General features: G+C 41.2%; 1 protein-coding gene across 4 annotated transcripts in view; it reads left to right on the top strand.

Annotated features, from left to right (window-relative positions):
- The window catches only part of eya2 (EYA transcriptional coactivator and phosphatase 2), a 111,205-nt gene that overhangs the window by 30,084 nt on the left and 61,971 nt on the right, over positions 1-19,150 (top strand). The window contains exon 1 of one of the 4 annotated variants that reach the window (XM_012971488.3): positions 11,359-11,568. The gene's annotated coding sequence lies outside the window, so the exon portion shown is untranslated. 4 annotated transcript variants of the gene reach the window in all.

Raw genomic sequence — 19,150 nt, 5'->3', positions numbered from 1 at the left:
GCCCGCACCAACGCCTTCTTAAAAGCAATGAATGGATCGCGATTTTTATTGCGATTCAAGGGATAATGCAAGGCACGGCGGGCGGGAGCTGCTGATTGCGGAAATGACGTTATGCCATCATAACAGTTATTATGGGAAGACGTTCTGTGTGCACAATTAGCTGCATAACGTCATTTCCGCAATCAGCAGCTCCCGCCCGCCGTGCCTTGCATTATCCCTTGAAAGCCAATTTTTTGTGAAATCCCTTATGTGGCCCAGCCTCATCCTGACTTTGCCTCCTGCGGCCCCCAGGTAAATTGAGTTTGAGCCCCCTGTGATAGTTACTGCAATGCCATAGGGGAAAGATCAGAGGCAGGGATTTGGGAAGGGCCTAGGAGGTAAGATGGCTGTTATGGCAGTAGCATTCGGGGTAGATGAGGGGCATAAGTGAGCTAACCAGGGGTGGAATGATAGGGAAAGTTTATTTGATGTTAAATTTTAATCCCGGCCTGGCTGGCAACCCTTTCTGCCATTTATTTGTTGCCTGTTTGAAAGCAACCATCTGATAGGCTGCTCTAGGTTACGGGAACTGAAGAGAACTTTGCACTTTTTATTCACCCACTCCCTCACTGTTTTCTCCAATATATGTATCTATTCCTTTTAGATTGTAATCTTTTTTGGAGCTTTACCTCTTGTATTGGTTATCGGACATATTTTTGCATGCTAGTGTACAGCACTGTGTAATATATTGTGGAATACATATTTGATAAATATGCGTTAATAACAATAATGGTACCAATATGGCTGTCAGATCGATGACAAATAAAATTGTCTGGCATCAGTACACAAACCATTATGAGTATGGCTAACTGGTGGCCGTTACCCACAATTCCTTCCTGTTGTGAAAGCAAAGTCTGCTGAGTGATTTGTTTTGGTAATGCTTTAGGAACAAAATTTCCTTGTTGACTATTAGTTTTAGGGGCCGCTGGGATAATATATGGGTGTTAGGGGAGGAGGAGGGCCATTTTGTACTTGCCTTAACATGATTCCTCTCCTATACCTGGCAGGGCTTTCATTTTTCCAAAACGAGAAAAAACCTTAAAGTTCTTGAAAGATAGAAGGAAGAAATATACATTTCAGCGAGATCTATTTTTGCCAGGTTTTTTTTTTCTCTCCCCCTTTTTTTGCTACTATAACATTAACAGCAGCTTTCCGGTTGGAGGAAATTAAAAAATTTCAGATCACAGTGGGTGAGGAACCCGATTAAGATTGCAGTTCGGCCAACGTCAAACAAAACATTTCTAAACATTGCCAGTTACTTATTCCTGTATAATGTCAGCTCTACGCACACAAACCCCCCCCCCCCCCCAGAAATCTGACATTGTGCAGAGCTGCCAAAGAAATTAAACATGAAAACGTGCATATCAGCTACCATGCACGCTCTGATTTTCTATTTATTATGCATGGGGAAACCAGACGAGATGCCGAAATTGTGCGAAAGGATGGAAAGTTGGCTGAAAGGCGCAACTTTATGATCTTGCAGATGTTTTTCTATCCTTTTCAATCATAGTTTTTCATATTCAGTGTACTGGGGAGACATAGGAGGTCTTATTTATATTGTATATAATAGTTTGAGATCTTATTGCTTTTTATAAATCCAAATAGACAACCTCAGCAAATAGGCAACCATTTCACTTATGTTCCTTCCATCATTCCCACTTTGCAAACTGGAACATTTTTAGCCGCATTCTTAATTCACCGTTCCTGTGCCCAGTTACAATAAGCCAGCCCTCCTCCCAGAGTGAGCTACCCACGTTTCAGAATGCCTTCTTCCTTTTTATTCCAGAAATTAGAGAACTGCCGTCTAAACTAGAGTAACTAGGAGGTATGAATTTTTTAACTTGAATGGATTTTAAAACATTTCTCAATGGGGTACCCAGGACCTACTGGAAGTCGTGACCACAAAGTCCCACCAAACTGGCCTCAACACACCCCAGATGGGCAGCAGGCCCAGTTCATTGGGGCCCACTAGGATTTCTCCTGGTGTCCCAGTCTGACCCTGCCCATACAGCACCAATTTATCACTTGTCACCTGCATTAAAGGTATGTTACATAATGCTGGGGGTGCAGAGCCCCAGGGCCCTGCACCCCCCAAGCTGCCCCCATGGGAATGTCTTCCCCTGAGCGTGCACAAGTAAAACGTGTCAGGGGAGGACACGGGTGGCCGGGGGCCCACCAGTCCTACCCTGTTTATTTGTTATAGTTTTTTTAAAATATTTGCCTTTCTCTTCTGACTCTTTCCATCTTTAAAAGAAGGGTCACTGACCCCAGCAGAAAAAACTATCGCTCCGCGAGGCTACAATTTTATTGTTAATGTTACCTTTTATTACTTATCTGTTTATTAAGGCCTCTCATATTCATATCCCAGTATTTCATTCAAATAACTGCTTGATTGCTAAGGTAATTTAAACTATAGAAACCAGATGCCTGCTAAAATTCCAAACTGGAGAGTTGCTAAACAAAAAGGAAAATCATTAAAGAACCACACGTAATAAAAAATGACCAATTGAAAATTATATTACTCTCTACATCACAGTAAAAGTTTACACAAAGATGAACTACCCCTTTAAAGCAAATGTTGGATGTTGGCTCTTGTGTAACAATGCTGCCTTGTGTATACGGGTCCTAGATTCAATTCCAACCAAGACAGGTTTGCATTGTCTGCCTTTTTCTGCATGGGTTTCCTCCCACACTTCCATACATAACATAGGATAATTGTGAAATCTATAGGGACCTTAGAATTGTAAGCTCCACTGGGAATGGAAGTGATGTATAATTATTATTATTATTGTTATTATTATTTATATAGCGCCATCAATTCATGCAGTGCTTGATGATGTCTGTAAAGTGCTGAAGAATATGTCAGTGCCATATATTAAGCACAATAGTTAGTGATGGGCGAAATTATTCGGCAGGCATGAACTTGCAGCGAATTTCCCCGTTTCACCATTGGTGGATTGTTTCGCAAAATGGGCGTCAAAATCCGCAAAAAAAGTTGTCGCCCATTTTCTGTGTTTCTCGAACCTTTTGAAAGATTTGTGAAATTTTCGGCAAAGCGAAACGGGACAGGTTCACTCCTCGCTAATAATAGTAATTATACATTTTTTCCTCAAGGTCTAGGTCAAAGTTGTAGGTATCCACTAGACCCCCCCCCATCACTGCTCAATGGTCTAGCCCCCCTAATCACATAGGTGTTGCATTGCCTACAAGTCGCATAGTGCCAAGGCACACAGGAAATATACTTTGCACTGCCCCAAAAGGCCTGGCACAGGGCACGAGGGCTAGAATATTTGACATTATATTATATTAAGCAAAATATTAATTATACATTTCTTCCTCAAGGTCTAGGTCAAAGTTGTAGGTATCCAGTAGACCCCCCTGTCACTGCTCAATGGTCTAAGCCCCCTAATCACATAGGTGTTGCATTGCCTACAAGTTGCATAGTGCCACGATACACTGAGTAAACATACTTTGCATTGCCCCAAAAGGCCTGGCACAGGGCACGAGGGCTAGAATATATGACATTATATTATTCTCTTTTTCCAGCCCACCCCCAAGGGGCCCCTACCGGGTCAGGGGTCGAAAGGCAAATGTATTTTCTGCCCTGCTCTAAAACCGGACACAATACTTTGCACAAGCTTAAAGAAAAAACCTAATATGTGATTAATTTGCCAAAAAATGTACGCTGAATATTTAAGGCAGTGGCTGCACAGTGAGGTTACAGTTCCTTCCACCCCCACTCTCCAGCAGGGGCCTGCGCTCCCCTCCCTACGGTAACATATTCTGACACCATACATCCTGAAATCCACTTCCTGAATTGTTCTGTTCTGGCGCTCAGTCCATCTCCTGGCCCTCACAGCGCATAGCACACTCTTTATTCTGCTCAGCAAATATTAAGCCCTTGATCTTGCAGGGACGATGGAATCGCTTATAAAAATGAAAAAAAATCACAAATCCCGGGTTTGTTTATTTAAAGAGAATATAAGAGAGACCTGGGACCGCGCTGCCCTTAACCCTTTGGACACCAGACTGCTTTTGAAAAATACATTTTAATTTGCAGACATGAAATTGAAATGGGACCTGGAAGAAAAGTAAATTATTTGTACAGGTATAGGACCCGTTATCCAGAATGCTAAGGGTATTCTGGATAATTTGGATCTCCATACCTTAAGTCTACTAAAAAATCAATAAAATATCAATTAAATCCAATAGGATTGTTGTTCATCAAATAAGGATTAATTATATCTTAGTTGGGATCAAGTACAGGTACTGTTTTATTATTACAGAGAAAAGGGACTCATTTAACCATTAAATAAACCCAATAGGGCTGTTCTGCCCCCAATAAGGGGTAATTATATCTTAGTTGGGATCAAGTACAGGTACTGTTTTATTATTACAGAGAAAAGGGAATCATTTAACCATTAAATAAACCCAATAGGGCTGTTCTGCCCCAATAAGGGGTAATTATATCTTAGTTGGGATCAAGTACAGGTACTGTTTTATTATTACAGAGAAAAGGGAATCATTTAACCATTAAATAAACCCAATAGGGCTGTTCTGCCCCCAATAAGGGGTAATTATATCTTAGTTGGGATCAAGTACAGGTACTGTTTTATTATTACAGAGAAAAGGGAATCATTTAACCATTAAATAAACCCAATAGGGCTGTTCTGCCCCCAATAAGGGGTAATTATATCTTAGTTGGGATCAAGTACAGGTACTGTTTATTATTACAGAGAAAAGGGAATCATTTAACCATTAAATAAACCCAATAGGGCTGTTCTGCCCCCAATAAGGGGTAATTATATCTTAGTTGAGATCAAGTACAGGTACTGTTTTATTATTACAGAGAAAAGTGAATTCATTTTAAAAATCTGAATTATTTGATTAAAATGGAGTCTATGGGAGAAAGGCTTTCCGTAATTTTGAGCTTTCCGGATAACGGATCCTATACATGTATCATTTATTTTTCTTTTTTAATAAATACCCAACACTGTAGAAACAAATCTGTGTCTTCCTGGTCATATGATTTTCTTCCAACCTCGACATGCAGATTAAAAAAAAAATGGAAATTTTTCAAAAGCATTTTTAAAAAATTACATTTTAAAAGTAAAAATTGGCAAAAATTCCTTTTTCTGGTGTTAACAGAATTCAAAACAATAGGTTTTCGTTTTGGCTTGTGATTGGTGGTGTTAATGAAAGCATCCTAGTGATTTATATAAGTAAAAATAACAATTTGTCTCACTTGCTCGGAATCCATTAAGAGACAAAGGGTAACTTGAGCACTGTAAGTGGGCCGGTTCAATAGCAAACAATCTGTAATTTCAATTTAAAAAAAGTTTGTGAAATGTTCAACCTTTTCATTTGCAGAGCAGCCGCCATCTGGCCGATGAGTGTGGGCTTCATGGGCCGATAATCAGAAATCTTGCTAGGTTCTTTAAAAGAACTGCAGTGTGTTAAGAGATCTGTCATCAGGGTTCAACCCCCCCTCTGGGCAATAAGGTACAGAAGCCTTTGAAAGATGTTCAAAACAAGTTGTCTGTAGTAGATGTATCTATATGTGAGCAGGTCCACGTTAGATGGGTAGATAGAGGACTACCCAGCTGTGCTCCACTCACATACTAACTAATTAATGCCTAATATAAATACCCTATCTGCTTACCTCTAATCCAACACACTGGAACCTGCAATTTCTCCATAAAACACACAGATGTTTAGGATTTGTCTCCTAAATTAAACTGAAAAGTTGAAATGATTTGAGTTATTGTTATTAACAAATAATAAACAATAAACTTTAGGCTGCTGAAAATCATTTAAATATTGAATAAACCCAATAGGGCTGTTCTGCCCCCAATAAGGGGTAATTATATCTTAGTTGGGATCAAGTACAGGTACTGTTTTATTATTACAGAGAAAAGGGAATCATTTAACCATTAAATAAACCCAATAGGGCTGTTCTGCCCCAATAAGGGGTAATTATATCTTAGTTGGGATCAAGTACAGGTACTGTTTTATTATTACAGAGAAAAGGGAATCGTTTAACCATTAAATAAACCCAATAGGGCTGTTCTGCCCCCAATAAGGGGTAATTATATCTTAGTTGGGATCAAGTACAGGTACTGTTTTATTATTACAGAGAAAAGGGAATCGTTTAACCATGAAATAAACCCAATAGGGCTGTTCTGCCCCCAATAAGGGGTAATTATATCTTAGTTGGGATCAAGTACAGGTACTGTTTTATTATTACAGAGAAAAGGGAATCATTTAACCATGAAATAAACCCAATAGGGCTGTTCTGCCCCAATAAGGGGTAATTATATCTTAGTTGGGATCAAGTACAGGTACTGTTTTATTATTACAGAGAAAAGGGAATCATTTAACCATTAAATAAACCCAATAGGACTGTTCTGCCCCCAATAAGGGGTAATTATATCTTAGTTGGGATCAAGTACAGGTACTGTTTTATTATTACAGAGAAAAGGGAATCATTTAACCATTAAATAAACCCAATAGGGCTGTTCTGCCCCAATAAGGGGTAATTATATCTTAGTTGGGATCAAGTACAGGTACTGTTTTATTATTACAGAGAAAAGGGAATCATTTAACCATTAAATAAACCCAATAGGGCTGTTCTGCCCCAATAAGCGGTAATTATATCTTAGTTGGGATCAAGTACAGGTACTGTTTTATTATTACAGAGAAAAGGGAATCATTTTTAAAAATGTGAATTTGCTTATAATAGAGTCTATGGGAGATGGCCTTCCTGTAGTTCGGAACTTTATGGATAATGGGTTTCCGGATAAGGCATTCCATACCTGTACTGAATATTTACAGGAACATAAAGGGAAGTCTGTTTTCTGATCACAGTACAGTTTCCCTTTAAGAAACATGGGCACTTTTTGGAATTCTTTCCAGAAATGGGAAACGCGTTGAGGAATTATAATTCTCGTGTTTATTTAAACTCTGTCCCTTCGCGGTGCAGATCAGTGCCGTTATACAGCCTGCGTTTAGTAATAGCGCACATTTTCTGCATTTAATTTAAATGCCTGAAAGGACCACTCGGGGCGGAATCAGGTTCTTTAGAAGCATTTCTGATTTGCTTTATGAATTAAAATCACAATCATTTTTTTTTATATTTTTTTTTGCTATACCAGACCTATGGAGGTTTATTTATCAATTTTTAAATTTCTATGCGTGGGAATTTTAGAGGTTTTTAAAATTCAAATAAACTTGAAATTTGACCATATTGAAATGATTGCTTATTTAATACAACATTTGAGTATTAAAAACATTAAATTAACAATTTACTTACTCTCAAAAAATTCAACTCAAAGTGGAAAAACTGCACAAATGGTGACAATATCTGTTGACTTTTACATGAATTCACAAGCTTTTAGGTGCCAGTTTTACATTTGAGTTATTTTGAATTTTTTTGTGCTTAATAAATATCAAACATTTGCTTTTTGGAAACCATAATTCCAATTTGGGAGTTTTCACACACAAAATATGTCAAATTGCTGAAAAAATACAAATTTGATCGTTAATGAATCAGCCTCATGGAGAAATTCATGCAGAAACCCTATATATAGTATGGGATCTCTTATCCGGAAACCCGTTATCCAGGAAGTTCCAAATTACAGGATGGCCGTCTCCCATAGACTCCATTATAAGCAAATAATTCTAATTTTTAAATCTCTGTAACAATAAATCAGTACCTGTAATTGATCCTAACTGAGATATAATTACCCCTTATTGGGGCAGAACAATCCTATTGGGTTTATTTAATGGTTAAATGATTCCCTTTTCTCTGTAATAATAAAACAGTACCTGTACTTGATCCCAACTAAGATATAATTACCCCTTATTGGGGGCAGAACAGCCCTATTGGGTTTATTTCATGGTTAAATGATTCCCTTTTCTCTGTAATAATAAAACAGTACCTGTACTTGATCCCAACTAAGATATAATTACCCCTTATTGGGGCAGAACAGCCCTATTGGGTTTATTTAATGGTTAAATGATTCCCTTTTCTCTGTAATAATAAAACAGTACCTGTACTTGATCCCAACTAAGGTATAATTACCCCTTATTGGGGCAGAACAATCCTATTGGGTTTATTTCATGGTTAAATGATTCCCTTTTCTCTGTAATAATAAAACAGTACCTGTACTTGGAAAGGAATCAAAATAAAACCAAAACATGAAGTGGAACACAGGGCAAAACAGTGATAACAGAAGAGAAACTATGGAGGGATATTTCTCTTATGGGGCTCATTCATTAAAGCACAAATTTTGGATTGTAGTACGATTGGAAAAAATTCGTATTAACCATGGTAATTTCTGATGTTTGAAAATTCACGAAAATTCTTTTCTTGGACGTACAAAAAATCATGGTAGCAATACGAAAGTTACAAAATTCGTAGACGGCGAAAAAAACCTTTCTGACTTTGAAACTTCAATGCATGAATTTGGAAGCCTCCCATAGGACTCAATGGCACTCTGCAGCTCCAACCTGGCCCAAGGAAAGCCTCCCATAGGGCTCAATGGCACTCTGCAGCTCCAACCCGGCCCAAGGAAAGTCTCCCATAGGGCTCAATGGCACTCTGCAGCTCCAACCCGGCCCAAGGAAAGTCTCCCATAGGGCTCAATGGCACTCTGCAGCTCCAACCTGGCCCAAGGAAAGCCTCCCATAGGGCTCAATGGCACTCTGCAGCTCCAACCCGGCCCAAGGAAAGTCTCCCATAGGGCTCAATGGCACTCTGCAGCTCCAACCTGCCCCAAGGAAAGTCTCCCATAGGGCTCAATGGCACTCTGCAGCTCCAACCCGGCCCAAGGAAAGTCTCCCATAGGGCTCAATGGCACTCTGCAGCTCCAACCCGGCCCAAGGAAAGTCTCCCATAGGGCTCAATGGCACTCTGCAGCTCCAACCCGGCCCAAGGAAAGTCTCCCATAGGGCTCAATGGCACTCTGCAGCTCCAACCCGGCCCAAGGAAAGTCTCCCATAGGGCTCAATGGTACTCTGCAGCTCCAACCTGGCCCAAGGAAAGTCTCCCATAGGGCTCAATGGCACTCTGCAGCTCCAAGCTGGCCCAAGGAAAGTCTCCCATAGGGCTCAATGGTACTCTGCAGCTCCAACCTGGCCCAAGGAAAGTCTCCCATAGGGCTCAATGGCACTCTGCAGCTCCAAGCTGGCCCAAGGAAAGTCTCCCATAGGGCTCAATGGCACTCTGCAGCTCCAAGCTGGCCCAAGGAAAGTCTCCCATAGGGCTCAATGGCACTCTGCAGCTCCAACCCGGCCCAAGGAAAGTCTCCCATAGGGCTCAATGGCACTCTGCAGCTCCAACCCGGCCCAAGGAAAGTCTCCCATAGGGCTCAATGGCACTCTGCAGCTCCAACTTGGCCCTAGGAAAGTCTCCCATAGGGCTCAATGGCACTCTGCAGCTCCAACCCGGCCCAAGGAAAGTCTCCCATAGGGCTCAATGGCACTCTGCAGCTCCAACTTGGCCCTAGGAAAGTCTCCCATAGGGCTCAATGGCACTCTGCAGCTCCAACCCGGCCCAAGGAAAGTCTCCCATAGGGCTCAATGGCACTCTGCAGCTCCAACCTGGCCCAAGGAAAGTCTCCCATAGGGCTCAATGGCACTCTGCAGCTCCAACCCGGCCCAAGGAAAGTCTCCCATAGGGCTCAATGGCACTCTGCAGCTCCAACCCGGCCCAAGGAAAGTCTCCCATAGGGCTCAATGGCACTCTGCAGCTCCAACCCGGCCCAAGGAAAGTCTCCCATAGGGCTCAATGGCACTCTGCAGCTCCAACCCGGCCCAAAGAAAGTCTCCCATAGGGCTCAATGGCACTCTGCAGCTCCAACCTGGCCAAAAGATAGTCACGATAACAAAGCTTGAATGAATAACAAAACTTTTCATGGAATAACGAACGTATCACGGAAAAGTCATACTATTTTAACAATATTATCGCTAACAGTACGAAAAGTTCTAAACTTTAGAAAAAGTACGAATTTTTTTCAATCGTGGTCATCGTGCTTTAATGAATGGGCCCCTATGTGTAGGGTGAAACTCTTTATTGCCTCAGAGTGGCCACATAAAATGGGATGCCTTTGATGACAATGTATTAGAAAGGATTTAGCTATTCCGCGGTGACCCCATGTTAAGATTCCATTGGCCAGCGGAATGTGCTACAGGCATGCTGGACATTTGGCATCTGTCACTTGTAACGGCACAAAAGTTCACATTCTAAAGAGGTTAGGGTCTCATTGCAAACAAGCAGCCCCGGCTATATTTAAATGGCGTCCGACAGTGTGCATTTTAGACCAATGACTAGTTGGACCCTGTAATGCACTTTTACTATAGTTGCCTGCTGAAATATTTAGGAAAAGCAAGAACCCTTGCCACAAATAACCATCAGTTTGTAACTCCTGCTCTCTATATATACCCCCCAAATTGTTAATTGCTTCCTAGTGGTAAAAGATCTACCATCTAGTGATACAACACTGCTTCTGAGACTCCATTGTTAATTTTCGGAATACGTTAAACTTGTCCTCAAATCTATTTCAACTAGGGGGCTGCCATATTGCTTTAAATGTCAGGCTCCTTGACAGAGAGCTTTCTTCTCTATAAATAGATCTAAGATCTATGTGCAAGCATTCTTGGCTCGCTGTGTAAAACAGTGGTTCCCAAATTGTTGGGCTGTCCCCCAGGGTAAGAATTGGGGAATACTTGTTTTTGGAACTATGGCTGGAGATTGGACCTCCAAGCAGGGGGTTGGCTGAAAAAGTGCAGCAACCACTGACACGAAGGGATAAAGCAATATACGCCAAATGAAAACTTCCCATATACGTTTTTATAAGCAACACAAAGATTTGGCGGAACAAGCGCTTTTTTGTTTGCTACCTGCGTTTCGTTTTTTTTTTTTCCCAGACACTTAAAACTTCATAAATGCTTTTCTTTTTTTTTTTTCTTTTTAATTAAGTGCAGTCTTCCTTCTACTAATTCTTTTCAAATCTGGTCACTCACCCGTTGGAAAAGAGAGAGAGGGAGAAAAAAGGGTCCCTTGTTCTGTATAAGGTTTATTCCAAAGAAAAGAATGTTTCATCCGTCTCCTTACCTTGAACTGCTCAACCAGAAATCTGAGCAGCCAGAGAGGTAAAATCCCACCTTTAGCCGGGATGCCCTTGTGTGTATCTCTCTCTCTAATCTCTTTCACTTGTTAATTGCAGGAAGTTTTGGGAGGTCCATCTCCCAGCTGTTGCCTCCCATAATGAATGACCTCTAATTCTTCATGTGTGCACTGTGACCATTGAGTCAGTCAGTGCTTCAGGGGGAGAGAGAGGGTGGCTTTTAGGAAAACAGGGGAAGTCCTAACAGGCTGAGAAAGACAGAAGGGGAACTCTAGTTACCTAGAAATAGGACACGCTCGAGGACAGCAACTGACAACTGGCTGTGAAAGACACTTCATTAGAAAAGGGAGTTGACGGTGCAAGGGCCACGTTCTTGGGAAGTCAGTGTTATACGGACAAGGTAAGGGCGGTGGTTTGCTTGGCATTTGGGAGCAGTTCCTGAAGAAGGATAAAGGTTCTTCTTGGTTTCACCTCAAATTTGGGGGATGCACTGAATCCAATTTTTATGATCCAGCCAAACTCCAAATCCTTTGTGAAAGATTCAGGAGAATACTAAACTGAATCGGAACCCTATTTTGCATCTTCAAATAAGGATAAGGAAAGGTTAAAGAGAACCATGCACTAAGAATGTGGTAAAAATCTTTCAACTTCCGTGTTTATGTTACAAAAAGTCACATGATTTGAAGAATTTGGATTCTGTTCAGCCGGAGGTATGGATCCGGCCGAATCCAAATCCTGCTGAAAAAGGCGGAATCTTGCCCGTATCCTGGATCCGGTGCATCCCTAGAACTGGGCCTGGTTCCATTATCTCCAGATTGGTAGTTAATCCTATACCTTTGCACAATTCTTTTAGATATATATTGTCTCTCCTGATGTGTTATATAAATAGGAGTAGCTCTATGGATGGAATCAATCTGCTCACAAGAACTTACAATCTAGAGGCATGTTTATGTTATTTTTGTAATATATTTAATATCAATATAAATTCTTTGTTGGAAAAATGTAATTATACAGCAGAACAGAGAAGGCAGAAAGAAGTAGTTGTTTCTATACTGTTCTCCCTTGAAATACTATCTAGTTGAAGTGCAGGCCAAGTCTGTTATGCCGAACAGGCTGCCTTTAATAGAATTCCATGTATATTTGTTGAGAAATATTTACTTGCTTGTCAATATGAGGGTACTATAAAAGGGTGCTGTGAAGATCTGAGTTCCCCAAGGGCTATATTTACTACTCTGCAGTACCCACAGTGGGCACCTTGGCAAACAGCTATGAAAGGCAAAACGTTATTGGTTGCTATAGGTTACTGCCCAAGTATTGAGAGATGAACACCACTGTGTTCTGATTTCTTTTTCTTATTCTAAAACAAACTGGGAGATGAATTGGCTCCTGATAGGTTGTGATCAGGCAAATCAGATTAGAAGGTCGGGAATTAGATTGTAAGCTTCAAGCATATTCGTTTAATGGACCTCCATCTTGATAAACATTTATGTAATGTTATCAACATTGTTTCCACACCCTACCCCAGTATACACAATTGTCCATTTACTAAAAATGAGAAAATGTGACCCAGTGTAGTAACCTGCAGTACCCAATTAGAGAATTGGCTTCATTATTCATCCTGCAGTAGACAGATTAAAGCAAATTTCTGATTGGTCGCTATGTGGGTTACAGCACAGGGCAGATTTGGCCTAAAGTACCATTGCTTCTTTGTAGGGGCACCAAGCAGACCAAGAGTGTAGCACATGCTGCAGTTTTACATGAGCTTAGGAATGTAGTTCTGATGTTTTAAAATAGTCAGAATCTTTTTTAGCTATCTGAGTATAAGCAAGTCTTTTCTGTATTTCTGTATCCAAAATCCACATGCACACCCAGCCACCTCTTATCTGATGGATTTCTAATGTGTTACAGCTGCTACCCATACTGACTCAATGCAACTGTACAGAGAAGGAATGTTCTGGGCTCACAATAAGCTGTACCCTCATACTGTACTGTCTAAGGGAAACAATATGGCGCCTCCCTCCCATATGTATAAATACAAATATACAGAGAAGGAATGTTCTGGGCACACAATAAGCTGTACCCTCATACTGTACTGTCTAAGGGAAACAATATGGCACCTCCCTCCCATATGTATAAATACAAATATACAGAGAAGGAATGTTCTGGGCACACAATAAGCTGTACCCTCATACTGTACTGTCTAAGGGAAACAATATGGCACCTCCCTCCCATATGTATAAATACAAATATACAGAGAAGGAATGTTCTGGGCACACAATAAGCTGTACCCTCATACTGTACTGTCTAAGGGAAACAATATGGCACCTCCCTCCCATATGTATAAATACAAATATACAGAGAAGGAATGTATACCCTCATACTGTACTAACCAATGGAAGCAATAGAGAAGCTTCCACCCATATATACAAAAAGATAGTATAAATAAATCCAGGACAGTAGTTGTCCATTTAAGGGAGTAAAAGCTTTAAGGTCCCTTTAACAAGCCAATAAAGCTTAAGCAATTACAGAGCCAATTAAGGCTTGAGTTAAAGCTGACTAATGTCCAGTAGCCAATTAGCATGAATGAAACTGATGTGTTAACAAACAACATCTAACCTAATAACATAGTAAGATCTTTTGTTTGTTCAAATAAAGTCACTATGTTTTTGTGTGGATTCTTACTGGTTTTGAAGGGGTTAATTAAAAGAAACCCTACTTCCTATTTCCTAAACCTTTAAAACCCTCTGAAAAGGGAAAGGCGATGTCCTTTTTAATCACTGCAGTATGGCAACGATAATCCTTCTACACAAACAGACTGGGGATTTGAGCAGTAATGATTTGTTATCATAGTTCAGCCGTAATTTTTTTATTTTTTTTGCATCCTATCAATACGAAGCGGCATATTGAGAACATTTGCTTCCCAGATGTATCCTAAATGTATAAGCCAGGGAAAGGTTAAGGCGAATGTACACAACAGACAGTGTACAGACAATGTCTATGGGACAAGTGGGGTGGTTAAAATAAGTGTTTTAGTTTCTACTGTTTTATTTCCCCTTTTTAATTTATACTTTTATTCTGCTTTACCTGGAGGCTATGATTTAGCTGTATAAGTAACGGGGACCAGTAATGATTTTTACAGATTTGTCCCCATACATCCATGTTGTCCCTCAGTGTCAATAGATTTGTAGTACTTATATAATGGTAGTAAGGGTTACAACCTGTCTTTTTTAATCCCTACAGAAACAGGGATCAGTAGCACTGGACAGGTGGCTTGAAAAGGTCCATGATTCAGGGTTAGGATGCCCTGCTTTATGGCTGAGATTCTAGCTATCTGTATAACAGAGCATTCTGTCACAGTGGCACAGATCCTATCTGATCCCCATTGTAAGCAGCAGTCCTATCCTGCTTTATGGCTGAGATTCTAGCTATCTGTATAACAGAGCATTCTGTCACAGTGGCACAGATCCTATCTGATACCCATTGTAAGCAGCAGTCCTGCCCTGCTTTATGGCTGAGATTCTAGCTATCTGTATAACAGAGCATTCTGTCACAGTGGCACAGATCCTATCTGATCCCCATTGTAAGCAGCAGTCCTGCCCTGCTTTATGGCTGAGATTCTAGCTATCTGTATAACAGAGCATTCTGTCACAGTGGCACAGATCCTATCTGATACCCATTGTAAGCAGCAGTCCTGCCCTGCTTTATGGCTGAGATTCTATCTATCTGTATAACAGAGCATGCTGTCACAGTGGCACAGATCCTATCTGATCCCCCCCATTGTAAGCAGCAGTCCTGCCCTGCTTTATGGCTGAGATTCTAGCTATCTGTATAACAGAGCATTCTGTCACAGTGGCACAGATCCTATCTGATCCCCATTGTAAGCAGCAGTCCTGCCCTGCTTTATGGCTGAGATTCTAGCTATCTGTATAACAGAGCATTCTGTCACAGTGGCACAGATCCTATCTGATCCCCATTGTAAGCAGCAGTCCTGCCCTGCTTTATGGCTGAGATTCTATCTATCTGTATAACAGAGCATTCTGTCACAGTGGCACTGATCCTATCCCCCCCATTGTAAGCAGCAGTCCTGCCCTGCTTTATGGCTGAGATTCTAGCTATCTGTATAACAGAGCATTCTGTCACAGTGGCACAGATCCTATCTGATACCCATTGTAAGCAGCAGCCCTGCCCTGCTTTATGGCTGAGATTCTAGCTATCTGTATAACGGAGCATTCTGTCACAGTGGCACAGATCCTATCTGATACCCATTGTAAGCAGCAGTCCTGCCCTGCTTTATGGCTGAGATTCTAACTCTCATTTAAAAAATCAAAAGCACACAAACCAAAACAAGCATGATTACATCCTTTTTAGAGATGAATGCAGCAGTTGAGGCAGGTGCTGTTTTTCCCCCAATGATACAATAAAGGCATTCTGATTTTCTTTGCATGATAAAAGCAAACACAGCGACTGATAAAAATTCATCAATCTCTCAGTGCCTAATGAAATCGCAGACCAGTGATGTAATTAGAATCTATAAATCATTAGAAAAGGAATCTCTTAAAAAACATCTGTTCCCCTCCGGTTGAACGCGCCTTGGCGCGGCTGTACCTCTCGAGTAGTATGGGGGCGGAAGTCAGATGAGATGTTTCTTGTGCAAAACATCATTCAGTTCAGTGGGGTTTGGAGCGAAATGACCTCGCCAGCGTTTCTTTGGGTCTCGTTTGGCCGTGGGGGCTGACAAATTGAGTTAGCAGTACGAAGGCTTAGCCTAAGCAAAACAAGATGTAAGGTACACGATTTCAGGCACATTGATGGACTCTGTGTCCTGGGGCCATGGGGACTTCCTGGAAACCATGGCGGGGATTATTTTGGTCAGAGTGATCCAGCAGCTCAGGAACGGGCAGAGAATGTTGCACAAACAAGGACACGTCTTGTAACCCATAGCGACCCACCAGCTTTTTGTATCCTGATCTTACATACTTAAGTGCTCAAAGAATATATCCGATTGGTTGCTGTGGGATTAAGGGGGTGGGTGGTTGGCCGATAGTCTGTGCATTGTTGAACCTAAATTGGTGGATTTGTATTACCAATTATTATTATTGTCTTTTGTATATTTTTATTTATTGACCATAGCACAGATACGGAAATGTACGTAAACCATAAGAAAGGGTATCTTGATAAAAGATGGAAGGTTTGGGCCTTTATTTTATTCCATTAATGCATGGCTTTCCATACAGCTAGGACTTATGTTCAATAAGGCTTGTTGTGATTGGCTGTCTGAACTTAGCTTCAGTTCACACTTTGTGTCTCAACCCTTTCTCCTTGTAGATTGTAAGCTCTTTTGGGCAGGGCTCTCTTCACCTCTTGTACCGGTTATTGGTTGCTTTATATGTTACTCTGTATGTCCAATGTATGTAACCCACCTATTGTACAGCGCTGCGGAATATGTTGGTGCTTTATAAATAAATATTAATAATAATTATAATCAACCAATCGCTTCTCTGACGTTGAACCTTGATGCCCTATTGTGTTGTCTCTATGTTCTCAGCAATGGGCATATGATGGTTTGTTGGATCAGTAATTCTCACTGCTGATCTTGCTTGTACATCTGGCCGCAAGATGAACCGTTATTTACCGGCTAAGGCTACTGGGATTTGTAGTCCAAAATGACAGCCCCTTAAACCGCTCTGTTCCAAACCAAGTAAAAACCCAGACTCTGTGTTTAAAATAACACCCAAGAGCACATGTACGTATTTGGTGGTCTGTATCCTACAGTTAATTGCAATGTTCCAGAATAAAGGCCCAGTGGAATTGTGCATTGTGCCAGACGTATCTCCATATTAAAAACAGCTTCATTTATTTTACTGGTTTACATATCACCCCCCCACCCGCCTGTTTTCTTGAGTCTGGCCCAGTTTGTAGTCAATCAGACAGATTTCCCTGTATGACTTTAACACAGCAGAGCTGCGCAATGTCTCCGCGGCCTTGAGATTTAGAAACCATTTGAAATATCCGAAACGCATGATTCTCGTCAATAAATCGCAGCCCTTGCAACATGAACGGCCTCAGACAGTCCTCCTACCATCGAGGAAAAGGCTCCGAAGTCATTGATATAATCCAGGAAGGCAACGTCTCCTTCCATTTCCTGATTTCAGGTCTGGCTATAGATTGTTTGGAACAAACCCAAATTGCTTGTTGCTAGAATTATTCCAAAAAACATATTGGAATACGTTCCTCATGTGTTGCGTGGGGAAAACCCTGCAAATAGGTTAACCCTTTCTGCTGGCCTCAACAGAAAAACATGCAGGGGAATATTAAACCAATGCACTGTGATACATTAGAATACATAAATACCATAATATGTCATTTTTTGTTTGTGCAAAATTGCTACATTCCTTTTCTTTTTTTACATATTTTAGTGGTTTATGTGTTATGCTCTGGCACAGATCCTATCTGATACCCATTGTATGCAGCAGTCCTGCCCTGCTTTATGGCTGAGATTCTAGCTATCTGTATAACAGAGCATTCTGTCACAGTGGCACAGATCCTATCTGATACCCATTGTAAGCAGCAGTCCTGCCCTGCTTTATGGCTGAGATTCTAGCTATCTGTATAACAGAGCATTCTGTCACAGTGGCACAGATCCTATCTGATACCCATTGTAAGCAGCAGTCCTGCCCTGCTTTATGGCTGAGATTCTAGCTATCTGTATAACAGAGCATTCTGTCACAGTGGCACAGATCCTATCTGATCCCCATTGTAAGCAGCAGTCCTGCCCTGCTTTATGGCTGAGATTCTAGCTATCTGTATAACAGAACATTCTGTCACAGTGGCACAGATCCTATCTGATACCCATTGTAAGCAGCAGTCCTGCCCTGCTTTATGGCTGAGATTCTAGCTATCTGTATAACAGAGCATTCTGTCACAGTGGCACAGATCCTATCTGATACCTATTGTAAGCAGCAGTTCTGCCCTGCTTTACAGCTGAGATTCTTGCTATTTGTATATGTTCTTGTTGAATTTGGGAGCCACTGCTATCTTGGTGTGTTTTTCCTCCATTGATTCAGCTGTGCCATATGGGCATGTAACAAGTAGTTTCTAAAGGTGGCCATACATGTAGCAATATCGATCTTTCGTGCGACCATTGGTCGCACAAAAGATTGGTCTCACCCTCAACTGATGTTCAGGGCTGAATCGTCAGATATGGAGGTAGAAACAATAGAAAATCGACCTCCACCTGCCGATTCAGCCCTAAATGTAGATTTTGCTTGGGCACCTTCAATGGCGCCTGATCAAAATCTTTTAACCTGGCCGGTTGACGAGACGACCGATAATATCGGTCGCCTCTTCGAGCCGCCATACACGCACTGAATAGCGTACAAAACGAGGTAATATTGGTGTGCGTGTATGGCTGGCTTAAAAGGTGTTCTTCATATCTAGGTTTGTGTGGCTTTGGTTGGTTCAGTTGTACCATGTGACACATACAAAAAAAATGCAGGGTAAGTGGGTGGGACGTGTATTTTAAACCAGGTGTTCCTCATATCTAGGTAGTCAAGCAGTGGCAAAACACAGGGAATTTTCCCATTTGCCATGCTGAAACAGATCCTTTATATGACAGGAGTCATGAACTGAGTGAAACAACTGACTTTTGGTCAACTTCTGTTATTATTCTGCTTCTTCTGCCCTCGGTCAGGTTAAGTCAATCCTATCTCCATCTGCCATCTCTCCCTGACAGCCTGATTTCCATTTGCTTTATGGACATGCCTTGCTGATGGTTATCTGCCGGCTCTTATTCTACTCCTAAATAGCTTTTCCCTCATTCCCTGTACGGGCTTCCTTTTCTGCTACTTCATTTAATGAGAGAAAATCTAACTTCCAGATATGTTCAGATCTGAGCATCACAGCCTATACTCCCAGCTTGCATCTGTAAAAATAAATATTTTTTGACAGGCGCTGAATCCCTAAAAGTGAATTCATATTTTTTG

This window comes from Xenopus tropicalis, chromosome 10 (assembly GCF_000004195.4).
Source record: "Xenopus tropicalis strain Nigerian chromosome 10, UCB_Xtro_10.0, whole genome shotgun sequence".
Lineage (NCBI taxonomy): Eukaryota > Metazoa > Chordata > Amphibia > Anura > Pipidae > Xenopus > Xenopus tropicalis.
Note: the sequence above shows the minus strand (reverse complement) of the source record. Positions and strands in the feature narration are given on the sequence as shown.